Source organism: Chrysochloris asiatica, unplaced genomic scaffold (assembly GCF_000296735.1).
Source record: "Chrysochloris asiatica unplaced genomic scaffold, ChrAsi1.0 scaffold00079, whole genome shotgun sequence".
NCBI lineage: Eukaryota > Metazoa > Chordata > Mammalia > Afrosoricida > Chrysochloridae > Chrysochloris > Chrysochloris asiatica.
In genome coordinates this window covers 5,395,088-5,418,756 of record NW_006408597.1, presented here as the reverse complement: position 1 = coordinate 5,418,756, position 23,669 = coordinate 5,395,088, and positions in this window count along the sequence as shown.

Sequence of the window (23,669 nt, the reverse complement as noted above, 5' to 3'; positions counted from 1 at the left end):
AGGATCATGGAGAGTGCTTATCCATGCTGAGCTGCCAAGAGACCTACCACCTTATCCCTGGCTTCACAAGTCACACAGGCTAATGCCTTCTGCCATGCAAAGCCTCCAATTCTTCTCTCTCCTCCAGATGAGTTGGGCTGTAGAGAAGGAAGAGACTAGACAATTGGTCTGGGAGCTAGGAAGCCTGAACTGAGACCCAGCTATCCCTATGAGCAAGGCTTAAGCTATTTTCCCTGCTGTAAAGTTCGAGGGAATGTGGAGAGGAACAAGAATCTGTTTCTAGTCAAGGAACTCTTTCTCCAATAAAACGCTCCATGGATAACCAATAAATAAAAGTGCTGCTTGAGACACTGAGGGAGCTGGCCTATGGAAGACAGAGCTGAGTGCCTTTAGGCAGGAGGCTTGCTGATGGAGCAGGGTGTCTTCCATCACATGAGGATGGAGCTAAGCTTACAGACCCACAAAGTGATAGAGCTGAATGCCTTTGGTCCAATTTTGCTGGAGGAGTAGGGTGCCTCCAAGTATTTATCAGTAAAGCTAAAGAGCTTTGCAACATTTTCCTGAGCAGGGGAGAGGCCAGGTAAGCCCAAGAGGCTTTAGGGACCAAAGGGTTGAGGTACCAAGAGGTCAATACACCAGAAAGCAGAAGATGAAGAGACAAAGAGCACAGGAAGTAGAGCTCTCAGTCTCAAAGGGAAGGGCCATGACTCTAGGATCTTAAAGGGTTGAACCATGGTCTGTTGGGTCCCAAAGCTGAGGGGGCAGAGATGTCATGCCCAAGGACCAGAAGAATGGGACCTGCCAGGGCCACGGGGTTAGAGTTGCTACTCAGAGTCAAAGAATGGGGCCACCCAAAGCCAAGGGAACAGAGTTGTCCTCTCAGTGGACCTAAAGTGGAAGGTAGAGCTAAAGCCCAGGGACAAAGGGCCTCCACCCAAAATCCAGAGATCATGGCCCACAGCCAGCATCTGGCAAGCAGGGCCAATTCCTAGATGGTCTCAGAGAACAGATTATGTTCAAGTCTTGAGAGCTAATAGAAATTTCTCTACTGGTTTGATGCCTGTTATCCCTGCATTCCCTCCAATTTCTTCCATTTGTCATGGAAATGTCTACCTGTGCCTTTTAACTATTGTACTTTGGAAACAAATGACTTGAATTCTAAATTTCACAGGTGCACAGATGAAGGAGAATTTTGCTCCAGTATATTTTGAACTTGGAGTTAATTTAAGATTTCGGGGATGATATGATGAGGTGAATGTGTTTTTTATGTAGTAAGAACATGAATTTTGGGAGCCAAAATGTCAATATATAGATTGAATCCGTGTCTCCCAGAAATATGTGTCAACTTGGCAAGCCTTGATTCTCATTATTATATAATTATCCTTTATTTTATAATCTGATGTAATTATCCTGTCTGTTGTAAATCCACACCTCTATGGTGTTAAGTGCTACTGCAATTTGGGCTAATGCTCTGGACTGCCAAGTCGGTTTGAACCACAAGGCCAGTGGTTCAAGCTCCCCAGCTGCTCCTTGGAAACCCTATACAGGGCTGCTAAGGAACTCAGGTAATGTTGCTGTTGTTAAGTACCGTGGAGTACGTTCCAACACATAGTGACCTGACACAGGGTTTCCAAGGCTGTAAATCTTTCTCTTGCAGAACCGCTGGTAGTTTCAAACTGCCGACCTTGAGGTTAGCAGCCCAATTCATACAAAACAATACAAATTCATACCAGCTGTTCCATGGGAGAAAGATGAGGCTTTCTGCTCCCATAAAGATTTACAGCCTCAGAACTCCTGTACAGGGTTGCTATGAGTCGGAACCGACTCCACGGTGCACCACTACAACCATGGGTCAGAACTGACTCAATGGCACTTAAAAATAACAATGTTGTTAATGAGGCAGGATTAGAGGCAGTTATGTTAATGAGGCAAAATACAATCTGCCTCATTAGGTGGTGGTCTTGAGTTAATCTTGTTTGAGATATAAAAGAGATTAAACAAGTGAGCAGAGAGCAGAGGACCTGACTCCCAAAAAGAAAAAGAGGCAGGAGCAGAAAGCATCCTTTGGACCTGGGGTCCCTGTGGTGAGAACCTCTTAGACCCATGGGAATATTAATACCAAGACACATGGAAATCTCCAAGGAACTCCAGGCACCCATAGATGTTGAAAGAAGACAAAGACCTTCCCCAGAACCATCACAAAGAGAAATTCTTCCCAAAGAGCTGGGGCCTCAATTAGGACTTGTAGCTTCTTAAACTATGAGAGAATACATTGTTAAAGAAAGAAAAGAAAAAAAAAGCAGTGTTGTTCTGGTTGAAACCAGGCTGGAGATGAGGATGAGGGTGGGCCCCTCACTCCACCGACTCACTGCATCAAGCCCCTGTGGCACATCAGAACTGGTTCCTAAGCTCTCTTATAGCTGTGTACCATAGTGTGATTTCAAAGCCAAAAATGGTCACCTGAGGAGAGCAAGGAAAGACGAGACAGTGGGGCTGGAGAATGGTTAATAAGACAAGACCAATCAGCAAACCCACTCTGAGTCCTCAATTTCATATTCTTGGAACTGGTATCAGGAAAATCACAGTGGAGCCTCTTAACATCTCTCCACCACCAAGCCTTTGGGAAGATGACCTGAGCCTAGTGAGCTCCCCTTTGAGGGCCAGGAATGAGGGTTTATTTCCTACTCTCAACTCCACTGTTGTCTGCCTCCTGCCCAGCCTGGTCTGCCCTTAGATTTACTCTCTGCAATGCACTGTATACTTCCTGTTGTGTGCCCCCCCCACACACACACACAGAGTCAACGTGTTCCTGCCTTCAATCTTACCTTCTTCCCACCCCATTATTCCTCTGACCTACCCAGTCATAGCCCAGCCCAGCCCAGTCTGTCCCTGGGAAAATACAGGAACAATACCTGGAGAGGAGGATCAGGTATCCTGGTGGGAGACTGGCCCCTACAAAACACACAGATGGTTAATCCCAGGGCAATTCACTTTCTTCCCCTTCTCCCCTCCCTCTCTCATCTCTGTTTCCACTCCTGGGTCACATCCCAGCTCCCCTGCTCTTCTGGCAGACGGACGTCCTTTTTCAAGTTTGCCCTGGATGGAGATTAACTAATTGTGGGATCCAGTGAGTCATTTCTCCTCTGGAGGCCCCAGTTTCCTCATTGGTAAATTGAAGCGGTTGTACTGATCCCTTTGAGAATCTGAAGAAAACCAGACAGATAGACACACACAATTTTGTAGTCAAAGACCCATGAAGTCTATCCATGACCACAAGAAAGGCTAATGTAGGGTCTTGTCCACCATCACATTCTGAGTCTAGAACACCCAGCTTCTCCACACCACACTAGCTGCACCTTCATCATGTCCTGGGAAGAGATGCCAAAGGAGTCACAGGAAGATGAGGACAGGCCACGTAACCATCTGTACTGGCCATTTCAGCTTTGCAGCTTCTCCTCTACCTCCTCACACCAGACAATAGGCCAAGCCTTCCCCAGGCCTGCTGCACTTGCCTGAAGGAGAAAGGGAGGGAAAGAAAGGGGGAGGGAAGATAGATAGTATTGGGCAAAGGGGTTGCCCCTTCATCTTAACCCCAAAGGAGACTCAGCCTGACCTGGAGTTGTGGTCTTCAGTCCCCACTCCCTGCTGTCATCAAGTCGGCAGAGGCTGGTGGTAGAAGGGACCTAGTCTCAGAACCAGAGACAACTTGCACCCCCTCCAGCCTGCTTAGCACTTCTCACAACACACTTCTTCACAGGAACCTTCATGGCAGCAGAAGTTGCCAACGGTGTGTGCCCTCACTCAAGGTTCTCCAGGTCAGACCCCAGTCCACACCTCCTTCCTCACTTCCTAAATCTCCTCCACACTGGCCAGCTGGACGCTAGCCACATTTTTCTTGCCACCACCCTCATACTGTTCCTAGAATAGTTCCTCTCTTCCCCTCATCTAACGTCCAAATGAGCTCAGATACTACCTTCTTTCTGAAGCCTTTAACTTCCTGCCCAGTTGGAAGTCCCCGCTCTTGGAAATCTTCTCTCCCCTGAACTCCTGTGGCACTTGGTCTGAGTGTTCTTGTGGCCTCTGCCATGTTACCCTCCATTTCTGTGGATACACTTGACAAGATGAGACAATAGTACTCCTAATGGAGCCTGACGTGGGCAAGATATGGCTCCAGGAGCTTGAGCTAAGTCGTCTCAGATACTCTTCCTGCCAACACGGTAGATATCATCTTCATTCTTAAATGAGAAAACTCAAGTTCAAGCCACATCTCTGACTACTAAACCTATGTGCTTTCCTCTGCCTCATTCTGCCACCCAAGTTTCTTGAGAAAACTTAAGTCCTGAGGGCAGGATCTCATTCACCTTTTATGTTACTATCAAACCATTTCCCCCATATTCATCATTAAATGTGGGGGAAGAGCAACAGGAAAAAAAAGAGAGAAAGAATTAACACCACACTCCAGGATCTTTGTACATGTGATTGTGTTGAGTCTTGACAGAAATACTACATCGTAGGTTTCATTATCCCATTTTACAGATGAGAAAACTAAGGCTCATGTAGTCACACTAAGAGGTTTCATACCCTAAAACCCCTCCCATCAGAGGGGTCTCCATTTAGTCATCAAATGGGTCCCCACATGTTACAGTACAATGATGTTTGTCAGTGGAATGCATTTTCTTCCTGCCTTCATTATTTAATTGAAAATAAAAATTGATGCATTTGAGTTATGGTGTTGGAGGAGAATATTAAAAGTACTATGGACTGCCAAAAGAACCAACAAATCTGTATTGCAAGAAGTACAGCCAGAATACTTCTTAGAAGCCGGGATGGTCAGACTTCGTCTCTCATACTTCAGACATATTATCAGGAGGGAAGAGTCTATGGAGAAGGACATCATGCTTGGCAAAGAGGAGGGTCAATGAAAGAGAGAAAGAGCACCAGTGAAATGGATTGGCACAGTGGCATCAGCTATGGGCACAAATGTAGCTGCGATTGTGAAGTTGGCGCAGGACAGGGCAGCGCTTTGTTATGTTGTGTCACTAAGAGTCACTAAGAGTCAGTACCGACTGGATGGCATCTAACAATAACACAGTACCAAGGGTAACCATTTGGCCTCAAGACAAAATTAAAAGCATACAGGATTACAGAGTATATTAAAAATGTCTTTACTAGAGGAAAGCTGTGGTTTCATGACACCTTAAACACACTAAAGGATTATCCCAGAAGCTACATTTCTTCCTTTCCCAAAGTTAGATCTATTTGGAGGAAGACAGGTTGGTTCTTATCTTACTGTTGTTGTTAAATGCTAGTGAGACAGTTCCAACTCATAGCAACCCTATACAGGGCTTCAGAGTTGCAGCTGGCGGGTTGACCTTGTGGTTAGCAGTCCAGTGCTTATCCTACTGCACCACACCAGGTCCCAATTCTCCCCCGTTGTTGTTGCTGTTGTTAAGTGCCCCACGTTGCTTCTGACTCATAGTGACCCTGTGTAGGGTTTCTGAGGCTGTAAATCTTTGCTGAAACAGAAAGCCTCATCTTTCTCCCCAGTCCTTTTAAATCGGTCCATTTCAAACCCTGTACTTTTAGGTTTTCCTTATAAGGGCTTTAGCTTGTGGTTGCTTGTTTGAGTTTTTTTCTGGGTGTTTTGTGAGGTTTCTGTTTAAGGTGAAATTGTTCTTTTTGTCCCAGAGAGGCATGGGATCAACTCCATCATTTGTTATTTCTTTAAGTACATAGTGAGTTTCCTTTAAGAGGAACCAGGGTGGTCCACTTAAATCGAGACTTTAATAGTGCAGTGAGGTTTGAAGGATTTGAGTTTAAGTGGGCTGTAGTAACCCAGGGGCAAGAGATGGGTGATCCTTGTCCCCAAGCTCATTCTACCCAACAGAACTGCCTTCCGCCCACAGAGGCTGGGACCCGAGAAGGATAGAACTGCTGCTGAGTTTTCCAAGGCCTTGTCCCACGAGGTAAAAGTCCTGGTCCATGAGGAAAACTATGCTCTATTCGTCACCAACTTTATTTCCTTGGGTTTGCTCATCCACTCACCTACTCCCTCAGCCATTTGTTTAAGTGTTCATGCATCATAGAGCCTATACCAGGGCAATAGGGATTCAATAGGGAGCAAAGCACAGTCTCTGCTCCCAGAAAGCCCAGTCTGCTGGTGGAGAGTGCCAATAATGTAGGGCAGGATCCTGGGTGACACCAACAGTCAGTGTGCTCAGCTGCTAACCCAAAGGTTAGAGGTTCCGGTTCACCAGACACTCCTCGGGTGAAAGAAAGATCTGGTGACCTACTTCCAAAAAATGGAGTACAGGGTCATTCCTACTCTCCTGGGTCACCATGTGTCCAAAGCAAATGGTTTTCTCCACAACCCGGTGGGGGCTCTGGGGAAGGAGACCTGCAGCCTGAGCATGTCAGAATAGACTCTGCAAGGAGAAATGGCAACAGTAAGTCTTCAAAATGTTTGTAGGTGGCGAGAGTGTGTGTGCAAGAGGGCAGGAGGAGCAATTCCCAAGCATATCCACAAGAGACAGGAGGAAAAATTGGAGGAGCCCTCATTCGTCGGCAACAGGGTATTGTGGGAAATGAGGATAAGAAACTACCTAAAAAGGCCTGAGCCAAGGGTTTAAGGAGCAGGGAATAGCTTAAAGGGTCATCTTCCTGGAGACGCAAATGGCAGGGAGAGGGAGTCAGGGTTACATTTGACAGGCTCCAAGCACCACATATCAAACAAAATGTCAGGAGGGGAGCTGGAAGGTCGCAGGCTCACTGCTCACAGTAAGAGGCTCTGAGCTCCCAGCACCAGCTCTCAGTTTTAGATGAGGATTCTGTGTGTCATTGTGGGAGACTGTACCTCCACCTGGGGTGTAGCCCAGCATCCCACAAAAATACTTGGGCCTTTGCTTACATTTTGGAGATCCTGGGTGGTATAAAGAGTTGCTAACCAAAAAGTTGAGAGTTCAAGTCCACCCAGAGGTGCCTCATTTAAAAGGCCTAGAAATCTACTTCAGGGGAAAACCACCACCAAAATACCAATTGCTATCGCATTGATTGACTCACGGCAACCTCGTGTGTGTCGGTTCCACAGGGTTTTCGATGACTGAGTTTTCATAAGGACTTTCTTCTAAGACGTCACTGGGTGGACTCAAGCTACCAACCTTTCAGCTAACTTCCAAGTGCTTAATCATGTTTGTACTAATGCTTCCAAAAAGGTAGCCATTAGAAACCCCATGGAGTACAGTTGTAATCTGACACACATGGGCTCTCCATCCGTCACAACTTGCTCACATTGCCTTCTCTACTTGGAAAGCACACTTACCATACGAATATAATTGCCCCCTGCTGCATACATTTGGGACCAACACATCTTTCCCTCCATCTACAATTGTTGTTGTTGTTGCTAAGTGCTGTTGAGTCAGTTCCAACTCATAGTGGCCCTATATAAGGTTTCCAAGGACCCGCTGGTGAGCTTGACTCACAGACCTTGTGGTTCAAACCAACCTTGCAGTCCAGCGCATTTGTCTCCTGTATATGGGTGCTGGTCTCTTCAGTGGACCTGTCATTTTCATTGGAAGGTTCTAATGTTGGTTCCAGGCTCTGTGTCTCCTACAAGCATGTAGTACATACACAGTAGGTGGTCAATTCACATTCATCAAAAGTGACTGGGCTGGTTGCCCTGAAAACCTCTATAGACTCAATGGGCCCCAATGTGGAATGAGGCAGAAAGGGGATCTGAGCAGCAGAGGGATCTGAGCCCCCGTCAGACCCTCCTCAGCTTCCCCAGTCCTCAGGGAGCCTCTAAGGAACTGTGTTTTCCCTCTCTGTTTTGGGTAGAGCCTATGTTTAGTCCCTGGAGGGGCTGGCATTATTTTCCTCAAGGCTTCAAGGGGGTTGAAGAGCGTTTCATATTTCTCTGTTTGGCAAATAGTCAGTCCCCTGCCTCCCCTCCCAGGAATCAGGAATCCCAGAAATGAAAGCCAGAGGGACTCAGATTTCTTTCAGAGCAGGGGGCTGCTCCAGCAATGCCAGTCAGTCCCTAGAAATCCAGTGGGGAGTGAAGTAGGGTGGCTTTGCGTTTTCCTCTGAGGGGGTAGGAAGTAGAGAAAGCAGCAGCTCTGGATAAAAACTATCCAGTACTTGAAAGAGCAGCCTGGATTTCCTTGCCCGGGACCAAGAACCTTTTCTTTCTAGCCGTGGTGAAGCAGGCTGGACCATTCCACACTCTGCTGTGGGCACGTTTCTCTGGGTGGAGGGAGACAAAGTAGACAGACTGAGAGTTCTGTGCTGACAAAGGGGGTGGGAAGGAGGGAGTGCATCCCTGCTGATGGAGGCAGGTCCAACCCAGATGCCAGCAGTCAGGGAGCTGAGCAGGAGAAGGGACAGGGCCAAGCTGGCTTCCAGACAGAGACTTGGAGATGGCAGCAGGGTTTATTCGGAGAGCAGGTTTGACACCTGAATCTCAGTGCTTCCCCTGGAGAGCACTTTAATGAGGCTCACAGCTGTAATATCACAGAACGAGCATTAACAATGCTAATTACCTAAAGTTTAGCCGGAACATTCTCAACCCACCAGCCTTGGGGACACACTGTTGTTCTGGCCCTGCTAAAGCGCTGATGGTTCAAAACACAGGCTGAGGTTTATGACAGAGGAGGGAACAGCTTGGTGGGCTGGGGTGTGTGAGGGGCAGGGGGAGGGATGGGTAGCAAGTGCTATGGGCTGCAGGGACACCCCCCCCCAGGAGAGGAGGGTGTGGAACCCCCTGAATAAGAGTCCAGTGCTCCTCTGCTTTACTCAAGAGGAATGCAAGGAAGAAGGCCCAGGTAGAGGTCAGGAGCCTTTTGTAGAAAGTTGGGAGTAGATATGATGTGCACAGAGCCATGGGCCCATGATGGCCTCTCATCCTACCTTCAGCAGCTTGATGGTTTTCTCACTGCATTCCTCCCAACGTCTAGCCCCAGACACGGTTTCTAACTGTTGGAGTTTTAAAGTTGTTATTGTCAAGTACCATCGAGTCAGTTCCAACCCACAGTGACCCTGTATAGGATTTCTGAGGAGTGGCTGGTGAGCTTGAACCACCGAGCCTGTGGATCAAAGTGACTTTGCATTAACCCACGATGCTACACCAGGAATCACCAGTATATGACACCGAATCAGAGCTCTGCTGACCAGTGATTCAAATTAAAACTTGGGACTCCAGAATCCTACCCAAATGACCTCTTTTCACTCCACTCCAGGGGCCAAGTTCTCTCCCAGAATCCTAAAGCTCTGCAGAATCTATTTGGAAACTCATTCTGGAACAATCTGTTCTCTGGCATCATTGTATCTGATGTTAAACTACCACGCCTTTCCATGGGGCTGCCTGGAGACAGACTTTGACTGATGCCTCAAAGGCACTCCCACTCAGGGGAACTTCAGGAGCTAAAGGACATGCAAACACACACCTTGATGTCATTGACTCCTTACCCAAACTTGTAGGCCAGGAAACTCATACTCATATCTATACAAGTCAAAGTCACCCAGCTACATAATGTAAGAGTTAGCACTTCCGGTCCCTCTTCTAGTGTTCTTTCTGCTAACCAAGGGAGGAGGTTGTTAAGTTGTTGTTAAGTGCTGCTGACTCACAGTGACCCTGGTGAGTGGCTGGTGAGCTTGAATTGCCAACCTTGTGGTTCAAACCAACCTTGCAGTCCAGCGTGTTAACCCAAAGCACCCACAGGACTCCAAGGGAGGAGGAAACACCTTGTATCTGTCATGATCCCATTTCTTTGAACTATTTTCAACACAGGGTAGTGGGGACCAGCATCAGCACCCTATTCCATGGTTCCCTTCTTCTTGCTTCTCCTAACCCCATCATCATTCCATGGACATGGAAAATCCATGACTTTGTTTACTTGAGAGTACTTTGGGTCTCTCCAGTTTTTCCCTCCCTCCTCCATTCCTCCACCTCCTCAGAGCAACATCAGTTTCTGACTCATGTTTCTAGCTAACTTTCCCAGGCCCAGCAGTCCGTGGTATTTTCATCGCCTCCCTCAAAGCCCTCTCTCAGCAATTGATGCGATGCTGGGTTCCCTGGGGTCCTTCTACCTGGGGTTGCCTGGCACAGCAGAAACATTCATGACCTTCTGAGAAAATTAAAGGTCTGTGTGGAATCCTTCCCAGCCTGGACTTCATTGTGGCCCTAGGTGCCTCCATTGCTGGAATAAACAGTTCAGCATTACAAGCCCTCCTCGCATGAGCAGCCACTCCAGGGGAAGGTCTGGCCGTTCTCTTCTGGCTCCTGGAAGGGGCCGTCCCTCCCATTGCAGAGATGGTTCAACAACCTGCTTGATGGTCCATGTCAATGGCTCCTACACTAGAAAGAAACAACAGGCCATAGCATGCTAAAGAAAGCAAAGGCTGAAGGCATGCCAGCAACCTAGTGAAGAATAGTGAAGCGCTTAGTCGGGGGATCAAAAGTGACATGATTTCTCCTCCATTGCCACGTCTGCCTAGTTTTACTGAAACACACACAGGTTCCAACTGAAACCATGATGATAGAGATCAGTAGCTCCTGCTCTTGACCTTCTGGATCCATGAGAATTGGGACTTAGTCTTTTTCTCTGCTGCATCCCTAATGCCAAGCACATGTTGTTGTTGTTGTTGTTGTTGTAAGTGCCGTAGAGTCGGTTCCCACCCATAGCAACCCTGTATAGGGTTTCTTAGGAGTGGCTGGTGAGCTTGAACTGCCAACCTTGCGGTTCAAAAGACTTTGCAGTCCAGCACATTAACCCACAGCGCCACACTACCAAGCATAATAGAAGCCTTATTTACATATTTATCTTACATTTATTTTTGAAAGACTGACTCTTAACTTGCCAATTCCTAGGTAGACCAGGAGTTGTGCACCTGGTTGCTAAGCAGACTCTCAGGATTTTGGAGGCAGATGTATCTTCTATGATGCCTCCTGCTCCTTGCCCAGAGCAGCCATTGCACTGCCCTTTATAGAAGGCAGTGTCTGGTCTAAGAAGGAAGAAATCGTGACTCAGCTGATTTTCAAGATGGGCCTGAACCTGAAGACGCTCCTTCCCCCAGCACCTTCCCCACCTCAGGAAGATGAGTCATCTTCCTTTCCCCAAGAACTTCCATCAGTTCTCTTCTGAAGGCCCTGTGATCTTCTCAGAAGAGTCTCCTGAAAATGAGCAGCTTCCCTCCTACAGAGGAAGCTCTTGGTTAATCCTCAAGTCCACTGCCTGTGCAGCTGCCCACATAAGCTGCAGTGACGATGGGATCAGAACTCCATCACCAGGGAGCAACTGGGACTTGGAATTGTTGATCCTGGATTGTCCTTGAAACATATAAGCAGCAACACTTCTCTGGACCCTGATGAACATGAATATGTGTGCACACATGTACACACACACATACACATCTGTGTGCACACACATGCAGTTCCACTGTACCCCCATATTTGCAATGCATCTATACATATTTGCAATTGATATTTTAAAGATTGGGAGAAAAAAATGACCCAAGGAGTCCAAGAATTTTAAAGCCTTTTTTTTTTTTATTAGTTTACACATTCTCTAAATTGCAGACAAAAGATTTGCTACATAGGTAGTCAACACTGCTAACCAACCACAGAACAAGGTACTAACAACACAGCAAGGAAAGGACAAGGGCTTGGGACTCAGTCTTTGTGAACGTGCGAGGGTTCCACAGATGAGCTGGGATGTCTAGGGACCCCAGAGATCAAGGCTGTTCGATGCCCACATTAGTCTTCATCTTGTTGGCTACAGGTCTTGACCCACCTCCCAGAACCTGATCAAGACAGGAGGAAGGACAGGGAGAGAGGCTAGGGTGTCCTGGTTTATAGGCAACCTTCTGGTTAACAATCTGAATGAAAAACAGCGGCCTCAGCCTTGGGCAAGTCCTATGCCAGCAAGTTCAAACCCAGATGTGCTTTATTTCAACCTATAGCTTCTCCTAGAGACTGGCAGTACCCCAGCTCTCTGAAAAGTCACAGAAGCAACAGGTTCCCAATGGTAGGTGGGCAATGTGACATAGCTTCATTTCCAATACTGACACACTGAGAGATCCTCATACATCCCTTAGTACGGAAACATCACAACACTTTTCACATGAGGAACCACAAAAGAGTGGGAACTGGACACAAGAGGCAGCGCAATAAGGTGCATCCCCAAGAGACAGAGAACCAGAGCGGTACACACACCGACAGACGGAGACTACATCATATCACACCTCAAAATAGAGGAGAATTAAGTGGGCGAGCGGGAGGGGGTGTGCATTTTGTCTGTGGCTGTGGTTGCTGTTTAAAGAACTCAGAGTAAACCCAATGGAAATTTCTTTTCCAGATCATTACACGCAACTTCCCAAATCTGTAGCCCTTTTCTTTGAACTTCATGAAAGTTGTGTCAGCCTCAGTCCTGGACAATGAAGTACCAATCTAGTCAGCAAGAGGCAATGTGCTGTTTGATGCCAAGGGCCAATAGGGAGGGCATTCAAAGGAGCATGGAAAGGAAGCCCCTCATTAGTAGGCATTGCTGACACTCAAGGCCATTATATTATGAATAAGAGTTTCAAAAGAAGTTAGGGGGCAGGGAGAGAAAAGGAGACAAGAAAGCATTTTGGAATCATGGAAATTAGTCCTTAAATGGCTTCTCTCTCTTGTATCCATAGCCAGAAGAAGTGACTGCAAGTTTGCCTCCTACCTACAGGTCCTTACTATAAATGGAGATGCAGAGGTAGGAGAAAATCAGAGTAATTCAAGAGGACGCTACACCAACTACAATGTTTTTGTTGTTGTTGAGTGCTGTGTAGTCAGTTACGACCCATAGCGACCCTCTATAGGGCTTCTGAGGAGCGGCAGGTGAGCTTGAAGCGCCAACCTTGCAGTTCAAACGGCTTTGCAGTCTGGGGCATTAACCCACAGCACCACACCAGGACTCTAGACCTAAAGCAATACAGGTTAGTAAATCTCAAAGGCTGTGAGGCTTCCAGGCTCCGCCCACTAGCTGGGCTAGGGCAGGAGGACTAAAGCAACCCCTTTGGAAACTGCACTTTCTGGCTCAACCATAGAGCTTCCACACCCTTTGAGAAAGGCCTGGGCCAAGCTTTTCATGTGAGAGTGGGTGGGCATTGCCTTTATCCCTTCAACCCCAGGGGTCTCCTGCCTCAACCCACCCAGGGCTCACAACCCTCCCCAGAGCCACCAGCAGAAGCCTTTCCTTGAGGAGTAACCCAGCGGGGCTCAGCCAACTGTTGTTCAATGCCAAGGAGTCAATTTAGACTAATAGCAACCACACGTGACAAAGTTCCATTGGGTTTTCTAGGTTGCAATCTTTACAGAAGCAGATTGCCAGGTCTTGCTGTGGTGGAACTGCTGGGTGAGTCTGCACTGTTGTAACACCTGAGCTCCTTAGATAACTAGGAGAGAGAACCAATGGATTGTACCGGGCATCAGTGTGTCACTTGTTTGACTTTCAAATGCGGCATTAAAAGTGCTCTCAGCCTGAACCCATTTAGAAAGGAGGAACAGAGCTGCATGAGGCTCATTCTGGTCCCTGCACTAACCGCTGTGTGGTATGAACAGGCCCCTATTTCCTACTCAGTCAGCATCTGGCTAGGAAGGAGGTTGAGTTGCCAGAACTTCCCAGCCCAAGAGTGGAGGTAAGTGAGAAGATGGTCTCAGGGTCTCAGCCCCCTGGGCCAGCAGAATGCTCTACCCGCTAACCCATGTCTTCATGGAGCATGGAGCAGGTGGGTCCAGGGGCCACCCTGACTGCCTGTGTCAGATGGCCTTCCCCTCTCTCTTCCTCACAACACAAAGGACTGGAGGAAGAAGGATCACTTAAATAAAGGAAGCTTCAGGACTTGCTTCAACCCCAGAATGCATCTCAAGCTCTCAAGCTCTTTAAAAGCTCGTGCCTTTGATCCTCTTCATATTGTTGCTGTTAAGTACCATCAAAGGAGCTCTGGTAGCGTAGTGGTTATGAATCGGGCTGTGAACCTCAGGGTCAGCAGTTCGAAACTACCAGCTGTTCTGCGGGAGAAAGATGAGGCTTTCTGCTCCCGTAAAGATCTACAGCCTCAGAAACCCTGTACAGGGTCGCTATGAGTCGGAACCAACTCCACGGCACATAACAACAAGTACCATCAAGTCAGTTCTGACTTATAGCAACCCTGTATAGGGTTTCCAAGGAGTGGCTGGTGGGCTTGAACCTCTGACCTTGCAGTTAGCAGTCCAGTGGTTAGACTATAGCACTACACTATAGAGATTACCCAATTTCCATTTGCCAAAAGCCATGCAGTGTCCAAGAACCCCAAAGAACCTTACAGGAGGCCTCCAGAGGGCTGCTTTAGGCCAGCTCTGAGCTGACCCATGCACAGGGGAAGATTCACGCCGGCCCTAATCCCAAGCATTTAGCTGGAGAGCAAGCTCAGTACAGCATCTTCGGGGAATAGCAGGAAGCTGAAATTTGGCTGTGGCATACGCAGAGAAAGCAGGCAGATACAAGTAATTTATTCTTGGTGCTGTTAGTGCAGAGAGTTGGGAGTTTCTGGAAGCATGGAACTAAAATCAGATGAGCACCTAGCCAAAGGTGTACTTAGAAGAGTTACTTCTGACATCTGGGCCTCAACCCCACACAGAGCAACTATGCTGGAAATAGGTAGCACACAGTTGAGACCACCGGAGTCTCCATGCATGAGGGTACCCATCCCACCTGCCACTAACTCTGCTTTCTCCTGGACAAGGCCACTGACCACCCCTCTGCTGGCCCTCTGCCCCATTTGAGATTCCCTTTGGTCACGGGACATACTGGCACCACGGAGCCTTCATCACTCCAATAGCTTTAGTGTTAAGGATGGAGTCCTGGTGTGGTGTTGTAGCATTAGCACTGCAGTAGGAACCACAAGGTTTGCAGCTCAAACCCACCAGCTGCGCCTCCGAAACCCTATACAGGGTCGCTATGAGTCGAAACAAACTGGACAGCACTTAATAACAAAAAGGAGCTCTGGTAGCGTAGTGGTTACGAATCGGGCTGCGAACCTTAAGGTCAGCGGTTAGAAACTACCAGCCGCTCCGCGGGAGAAAGATGAGGCTTTCTACTCCCGTAAAGATTTACACCTTCGGAAACCCTGTACAGGGTCGCTATGGGTCCGAACCGACTCGACGGCACTTAACAACAACAACAACAACTGTTAGGGATACTCATCTTCTAAGGCAGCCAGTACTGGGGAAACAGGTTAAAGCAACTGGGCGGCAATCATTTCTGAATTTCTCTAGCGGTGGTGTGTCCTGGAGTCTGCTCCAACTCATAGTGAGTGACCTGGTACAGGGTTTCCAGGACTGTAAATCTTTACAAGAACAGAAAACCTCATCTTTCTCCCGTGGAGTGACTGGTAGATTAGAACTATTGACCTTGGGGTTAACAGCCCAGTTGATAATCCACTATGCTACCAGTGCTCCCCTCCACTTCCATGGACATAACTTACTTCTCATAACACAAAGACCAAGATACACCCACACCTTTGCTGATGGCACGATATTGACATATCATCAGGATTCTTTGTCTAAGTTTGAGTTTGGGGCTGAAAAGCAATGTGAAGACTGGGCAGCAGTAGATTCCCCAGCCCCTCTGGGATCGTCGCGTTGCCTTCCACATAATCAGAGCTCTGCCAAGTGTTTTGGCCAATACCAGCCTACTCAGCAGTCACGCAGGGCAACAAGACCAGTGTGGTAGGGCAGCCAGGATGGCCACCACCTCCTTTCCTGGCTGTTGGTGTTATTGCTGTTGAGCCACAGAATCAGGTCTTTCTCCTGCAGAGTCACTGGGTGGCTTCAAACAGCAAACCTATCAGCAGACAAGCACTTAACTGTTACACCACCAGTACAAACGCTTCCTAACTGGATCACTTATTGCCATTCAGGCCAGGACCTTTTCTTTCTCACCTCTTTCCGGCCACCTGCTCCTACCTCCTCTGCTCACAGATAGCCATGGTTCTACAGCTTCATGCTCTCCCTCACATTAAGTCTAGCCGTGTTGCTTTGTTTTTCTCTAGTACCTAATTTAGAACTCTCCAAACTAGACATTCAAATATGCAGGGGGTGTGTTTCTTTTTCTTTTATGCCGTGGTTTCTTCCCACCCGACTCTACTCTTTAGCATTTAGCCTGAAAGGAAAGGAAAGGTGCAGGGGAGGACGAACTTGGGGTAAGGAAGAGAACAAAAGGGGACTAAATATGTGAAAACCACAACCCCAGTTCTAATCATAAAAATCTCTGCATCCCTTCCATAGATGGCAGAATTGAGATCTTTTCTTCCCCAAGTCCCCAACTCTTGTTAAATGCCACACACACACACTCACACACACACTCACTCACACACTCACACACACACAAGCAGAGATGAGTGAAGAGGAGAGATGAAGAAAGTCTTTGGAGCTAAGAGCTTTCTTTCCAAGCACAAAACGCCCCTTCTAATCCCCCAGTGGCTGTCCAGGCCTGGATGCTCCAGGAAGCTGGGTTGGGCAAGACCTCAGAGAGACACATCTTCCCTGCAGCTCCTGGTTAAACACAGGCTGGGTCCTCCTGTTGGAACACCACCAAAGACTGGCTTTAATTCATGGTGTGTGTGTGTGTGTGTGTGCATGTGAGAGTGTGTCCCGTTCTCATCAATATTAACAATATTGGTATGAATAACAGAGTGTCAGCGAGAAAAGCAAACGAGATGCAGTGAATGAAACTATATGCTGGATGATCCGTGGGGTTGGACTGTGAAGGGAATATATAGGTCCCAGGGGCTCATCTCCTATGGGGCCACTGACCACCCTCCCTTCCCACCACAGCAACTTCATTTGCCAGACTGGGTTGGTCCTAAATGGCTGTTTTGCTCACTGACTAGGCTGGAGGTCATTACTAATAATTGTCTCTCTGTTGAAGCGGGTTCTGGCTGCCTGCCAGCCCCAGTTCCTGCAGTCCCTTGACCTGCACTGGGAAATGTCACCATCAGCACAAATACTTCCTTTCCTTGGTGGGGCCATAAAGAGGGAAAGCCCTGGAATGTCCCTCCTTCAAGATCACTTGCCTTAGAATGTGAGGCCGGTGCTGGAGAGCAAAAGGGGCTAAGGGAGTTGGGGACAAAGATACTGAAACCAAAGGGGTATTCCTGAGACCCTGGTTATATTCTCATAGCCTAAGAGGCCCTGAGGCGTTACCTCAGGTCTGCCATTTGAGGACACACCAAGAACCCCAAGGGATCCTTTGCTCAGAACACACTCACTTCCACATCTTGCCTTTCCCACATGAGTTCTCGGTCCCTTCTTCTGGGAAACTATAGCTCGATGGAGAACTGGCAAGGTGGCACCCCTCCCCCTCAGACTTTCCTGGAGGTCTTGCTTGGTGCTTTTCTTCCCAGCAGCCTGGGTTGGACATGTGGAGAGGCTAGCACCTAGTGGAGCTTTCCTGGAATCATCTGCTGACAAGCTCAAAGGCAGTTCCCACTCTACCTGTTTGGAAGCTCTGCCCCCCCCCCCCATTCCTCACATTCCTCACAGCCCATCAGTACTGACAGCTCTCTCCTCCCTCTTGCCTCCCTCCCAGAACACTCAGCTCAGCTGGCCCCTCCCACAGACCAGAGGGTCTCCAGCTCCCCAAATATCAGATTCTTCTGCCTTCTCCCTGTCCCAAACCAAAATCAATCCAGTTTGATTTCAGCTCATGGAGACCCCAAGTGTTGCAGAGTAGAACTGCTCCATCAGGTTCTCTTGGCTGTTATCTTAACCGAAGCAGAACATCAGAACTTTCTTCTGTGGTGGCGCTGAGTGGGTTTGAACTGCCAATCTTTAGGTTAGTAGTTGGTCAACACACAGTGGCCTTTCTAGTGTCCCCATCATCATCATGATGTGCCTTGGAGTTGGTTCCAACTCATAGCAACCCTGTACAGGGTTTCCAAGGCTGTAAATCTTTACGAGAGCAGAAGCCTCATCTTTCTTCTGCAGAACAGCTGGTAGTTTCGAACAGCTGACCTTGAGGTTAGCAGCCTGATTCATAACCACTACACTACCAGAGCTCCTTTCTTGTGTCCCCAAAGGTCCTGAATTAATGTATGCACTCTGCTGTTTGTACAGTTGCAGGCTGGTGACTGTGGCCTTTAGCAGAGACTTAAGCCTCTGAGTCCTGTGTTTAAGGAGTGTCCAGAAATGGGGCAAGGCACAATGCCACAGAGACCAGCAAGATGGTCAGGGGAGGGAGACTTACAGGGGAGGCTTCCTCCCAGTCTCCACCTTGTATCCAGATGAAATTGGGCTCATATGAAAACCAAAAGGTAACCATCAGGGTCCCATGATGGACAGCTGAGTAAGACCCCATCCCACCCCACCCTACCGCACGGACTCAAAGAGGCAACCAAGCATCCCTCTTCTGTGAGTTCACAGAACCCTTTCTTCAAGAGCACAGGTCTCCTCAACTAGTCTCCCAAAGAAAAGTCATAGCTATCAGCTCATGTTTCTTCCTTAAATATCTGAACTTTGGAAGAGGAGGCTGAGAATAGGCATGCTGTGTTCAAAGATCACAAATGAAAACACACCATGAGTGCAAGAAACCATCAGTATGAATCCCAAACCCTCCCACCACCCTAAAACCTGTTATCTTTCCAGCTCTCATGGAAGCAGCCTCCCTCCCCGCATCCCTGCCTGCCTGCCACTCACCCACCCACAGGCTCTACTCTGGTTCCAAGGAAGAAGCCTGAGCCTGAACTTGAGGGCAGCACTTGTCAGTTGCCTATCTGGACTTCCTTCCTACCTGGCCATGGGTCAATAACAGCAGTAGGAGAGTCCTGGACCTGCTGGGTCCTACCTGCCTCTTCTGGGCTTGAAGTCAGTGGGACTTTGAAAAGGAAAAGCAAAATTGTATTCTCCTATTGGGCACATTGTCTCTATTTCCTCACAAAGTTGCCTACACTGGATTTGCTCCAGTCTAGTTGTCATGGAGCTCATTCCAACTCATGGTGACTGCACGTGTGTCAGAGTATAACTGTGCTTAATCTTCTGCTGTAGATTGTCAGACCTTTCTTCAAAGGTACCTCTAGGTACACTCAAACCTCCAATCTTACATTTAGGAAACGAATACGTTAACTGTTTGCCCTAGCCAGGAATTCCCTGGATTTGCTACAGACCCAAAAGGTCTACAAGAAAGCAAGTATTTCAGGTTCTGGTATAAATTCTGCAACCTCACGTACAACAGAATCCTGGCTGGGTCCAGGGGTTTCAGCTGGGAGGAGACAGCATCATTATCTTCACTTGGCAGCCTTTATATAAAATATAATTGTTGTTGTTAGGTGTTGTCGAGTAGGTTCTTACTCACAGCCACCATATACACAACCGAACGAATCACTGCCTTGTTCTACGCCATCCGCACAGTTGCTGTTCTGTTTGAGCCCATTGTCGCTGCCACTGTGTCAACCCATCTTGTCAGGTGTCTTCCTGTTTTTGTTGGCCCTCCATGTTGTCAAGCATGATGTCCTTCTCCAGGGACCGGTCCCTCCTGATAATAAATCCAAAGTATGAGAGACTAAATCTAGCCATCCTCACTTCTAAGGTGTATTCTCACTGCACTTCTTACAAAACAGATTTGTTTGTTCTTCTAGAACTCCATGGTACTTTCAATATTTTTTGCCAGCTTCATAATTTGAATGCATAAATTCTTCTCTTGTCTTCCTTATTCATTGTCCAACTTTCACATACATATGAGGTTACTGAAAATATCATGGCTTGGGTCAGGTGCACCTTAGTCCTCAAACTGACATTTTTGCTCTTTAATACTTTAAAGAGATCCTTTGTAGCAGATTTGCCTAATGCAATACCTACCTAAGTTGATTTCCTGACTGCTATTTCCATAAGTATTGATTATGGATCCAAGAAAAGTGAAGTCTTTGAGAACTTCCATCTTTTCACCATTTATCATGTTATTTATTGCTCCAACTGTGAGAAGTTTTGTTTTCTTAACATGGAGGTGCAATGCATGCTGAAGGATGGATCTTTGATCTTTGTCAGTATGTACTTTAAGTCCTCTTTGTTTCCAGCAAGCAAGGTTATGACATGTGCATATTGCAGGCTGTTGTCGAATCTTTTTTCCAATCCTGGTGCCACCCTTCTTCATATAATCCAGCTTCTCAGATTATTTGCTCAACATACAGATTGAATAAGTATGGTGAAAGGATAGAACCCTGATACATATCTTTCCTGATTTTTAAACCATTCAGTGCCTTCTTGTTTTATTTGCATTACTGTTTCTTGGTCTATACACAGGTTCCTCATGGGCATTCTGGAATTCACATTCTTCACAATGTTGTCCATGGTTTGTTATGATCCACACAGTCGAATGTCTTTGCATAGTTAATAAAGCAAAAGTAAACAACTTTCTGTTATTCTCTGCTTTCAGCCACGAAACATCTGATATCAACAATGATATTGATCAGTCCATGTCTTCTTCTGAATCTAGCTTGAATTTCTGGCAGCTTTAATTATCTTCAGCAAAATTGTACTTGCATGTGATGTTAATGATATTGTTTGATGATTTCTACAATCCATTGGATCACCTTTCTTGGGAATGGGTACAAATATAGATCGCTTCTCATTGGTTGGCCAGGTAGCTGTCTTCCGAATTTCTTGGCATAGATGAGTGAGTGCCTCTAACACTGAATCAGTTTAATTTGTATTCTGTGAATTCCTGGAGGCTTGCTTTTCACCAAGAGCTTCAGTGTAGCTTGGGCTTTTTCCTTCAATACCATCAGTTTTTGATCATATGCTTCCTCTTGAAGTGACTGAACATTTGGTGCAGGACTCTTTGTGTTCCTTCCTGGATCATTCAATATTTTGCTCACAGAATCCTTCAGTATTTCAAGTCAAGGTTTGATTTTTTTTTTTTTTTTTTTTCCTTCAGTTCTTCCAGCTTAAGAAATGCTGGGCATGTTCTTCCCTTTGGATTTTCTAACTCCAGGTCTGTACACATTTCACTATAATACTTGACTTTGCCAATGGCGTCTGGAGATTGGGGCCTTCATCATGTTGGGAGCCCTGATAAACTCCTTAATTAGCACCCCCACTCACCCCTGCAACAACCCTGTAGACAGGCCAGACCACCACTTTACAGATGTGGAAAGTAAGGTTGGAGAGACTAACTGATTTGCCCAAGGTCAACTGGCCAGAAAGTAGCAGAGCTGAAGCTCTAACTGAAGGGTTTAGTCTTACACCTGAATTGTGATGCATAACAGCCATCACCAAAATTCAACTCTCTAGTCCACACTGCTTTGACCTTATAGAAGGGACTGACTCTTTCAAGCATTTCATTCTGCAGCCCCCAGCTCTAGAATGAACTCTTCATTCCCCAGTACAGGCCTAAGCACAGCCACAGTTTCCTGGATCATGGTTTTGCCTGTGGCCCTGACCACAGACAACCTGGCCCTCCAATAGGTAAGTTCCCTTTGGCTAACAGAAAGGTTCTAAGAATACACATAATCTAGGCCAGCTCACACAAAAAGGCGAGCATGACCATTTGGGGTGCTTCACGGTGATTATTTATAAAATGTGTCTTTGCTGTGGAACAGGCAGGGTTAGTATTCTCCCCATTTCACAGTTGCACAAACTGAGGTTCAGAGATGTTAAATGAGCTGCCCAAAGTCATTTAACAATACTAAAACAAAGACAATACTAAAACCTTATCATCCAACTGCACTTTATGATTCTGGCTCAGAGGAAGAGACCAACTTCAAGTTTTCCAACACTTTCCTTTTTCCAACACAGAATGTAATAAATGTGACTCTGGAGAATGCCTTTGCACAAGCTGGCTTTGCTATCCCTACTTTCCTGACAGGAAAACTAAGGTCTCCAAGGATGAAGGGGTTAAGACCATTCTTCAGGAAGGGAACCCTGGGGCCTCCCAGATGTGCAGTCTAGAGTCCTGACCACTCCCACAGCTGCTGGTGAGTCACAGCTCCCCCCACGTGGCTTGGGAAACTTAATGCCACCTTGGCTTCTATGTGCAGAGGTGTGACTACAGAGAGGCGGGCTACCTATCATGTTTGACGTGGAGATAGATTTGCACATAGTCCCAAGAAGTAGAGACACAGCTTTTGGTTTTGACTTGACTTTTACATTTTATACCACTGTGGCATTTGGGGAAATTTTGGTCCATTTTTTTTTAAATAAAATTAAACTTTAAAGATTTTCAAACCAATTGGTAGACTTTGGGACTATCAATCACACTTTGGGCATTGTGGAAGATAGCAAGGCAGAGCAGTCAGGAAAGGAAGACAGCTCCCCCCATATAAACAAATGGTGTGACCACTGGGCAGTTTCCTGACCCCTCCCTCCAGAATTCAAAGCAGCTTCACCAGCCAGCTGGGGGAAGGAAAGACCTTGTGAGGAAGATAAAAAGTGGCATCTGGACAGGGGCCCTTTAAAGGAAACCATTACATAGGCTCCTAACTCACTCAGAGGCCACAGGCCCTTGTAGGAGGGTGACTCCTAGCTCTTGCCACAGGTCACTCTGCAAAGAAATGTGGGAGGCTGATGGTGCTCAGCCCCACACCAGGCTGCCCTGGGTCTTCTGGCCAAGAGCAATTAGCCCAGTGAGATCCGTTCCTGCCAAGTCCAGGAAAACACTACAGAAGTGGCCCATCTAGCCTGCGTCCCTAGGGCCTTCTTCAGGAGCCGAAGGACTAAAAATAACCTTGGCCTTTGTTGTAAGCAGGCTGACCACAGAGATGGAGCTGATTTCAGGGAAGCCGAGCATGCGTGAGGGTCCCGCTCGCCGAGACCAAATGATTTTTCCAGAAATGTGTCTGCTATTGTGCTGCTGCTGTTGCCCCTTCTGCTGTGATTCAAAGACAACCCACTCCACTCCAGCCCGCAGGCTGTCTTCCAACACACAGACTTCTCGGAATCTGGGCCTCTGCACATCTTTCTTCTCGAAACATTTTTGAAAACAAGAGTCCAGCATGTACTGGGGAGCTTAGGACACAAGAGCTACTCTCGAGGGAAGGATTCTTAGTCATTACCATTCTCCTCATAAATCATCACATCAGCCTAATTATTTGTCTAGGTAACAGTCATCTCTCCCTCATCCTAAAATCTCCAGAGTCAGGTCCCAGTGGACAATGGTAAACCTACACTACAAGGAAGAAGAAATGACTTGAGGGAAGGCATTTCTAGTGTCACACCAATACTGAAGGGTTTTTCAGAACCATAATCTTTTGTATTCAACAGTTAGACACTTGATTGATTAGGCAGCTGTAACTCATCTTCCTGGTTCTGTAGTCCTGCCAGGAAAGGCCGGGTCAGACCTCTAGGCCCAGGTTGATTGGGAGGCAATTTACTCTGTTCATAGGCTGTGGTTTATCTCACCTCAAGGTCAAGAATCCACACAGTCTGGTTTCTCGCAAAGCCTCTCCATAGCAATACTGAATGTCTGAGGTAGGGCCCCAACGTTATCCTCACAATGTTGCTCCCAGCCCTTAATGTCTATATTTCCTTCTTTATCAAATGACCTCACACTATGGGTCAAGACCACCCAGGCTGTGGACATCACTAAATATCTGCTGGGATTCCAGAAAGCAGCTTTTCCTCCTCACAGAGTCCAGGGGACAAGGAGAGATTCCAGGACTCCATCTTCAAG